Genomic DNA, 519 nt, shown 5'->3' with positions numbered 1-519 from the left:
CTGATGGGTAAATACTATTTCACAAGATTTTGCCTTTTGCCAGAGGGACCACAGAGACAAAAATATACATCACAACGATTGTTGATACTGGGAAGACTGAAAATATGGGAGAAAAAAAATTTCCTGCAGATTAACAAACTAAAAAAAACTGTCTCTTATGCTGGGTTGTTGTTCTCACATCTATATCCATATGATGTATCATTTATTTTACCTTTTTGACTGACAAAACGTTATTTAATCTGCGGAGCAGCCCAAAACGAGGGAAAAACGTTAATGTCGGAAACTTTAACGTATTTTCCGCTCTCTTCTTTCACATCAATTTGTGGAAATCATCAAGCATGGTAGGACAGTAATTTCAATCGTTTTCGGTCGTTTTTTACAGTGATAATGTAAGCTTTTACAACAATTCATTTACCCCCTATTCATTGTATTCCTACAAAAATAACATTACACTATCCCAAATACCATTTGAATATATCAGCCACCAAACATAGGTAATTAACAATTAACTAATTATTT

This window comes from Penaeus monodon, chromosome 24 (genome assembly GCF_015228065.2).
Source record: "Penaeus monodon isolate SGIC_2016 chromosome 24, NSTDA_Pmon_1, whole genome shotgun sequence".
NCBI classification, from domain to species: domain Eukaryota; kingdom Metazoa; phylum Arthropoda; class Malacostraca; order Decapoda; family Penaeidae; genus Penaeus; species Penaeus monodon.
Note: the sequence above shows the minus strand (reverse complement) of the source record.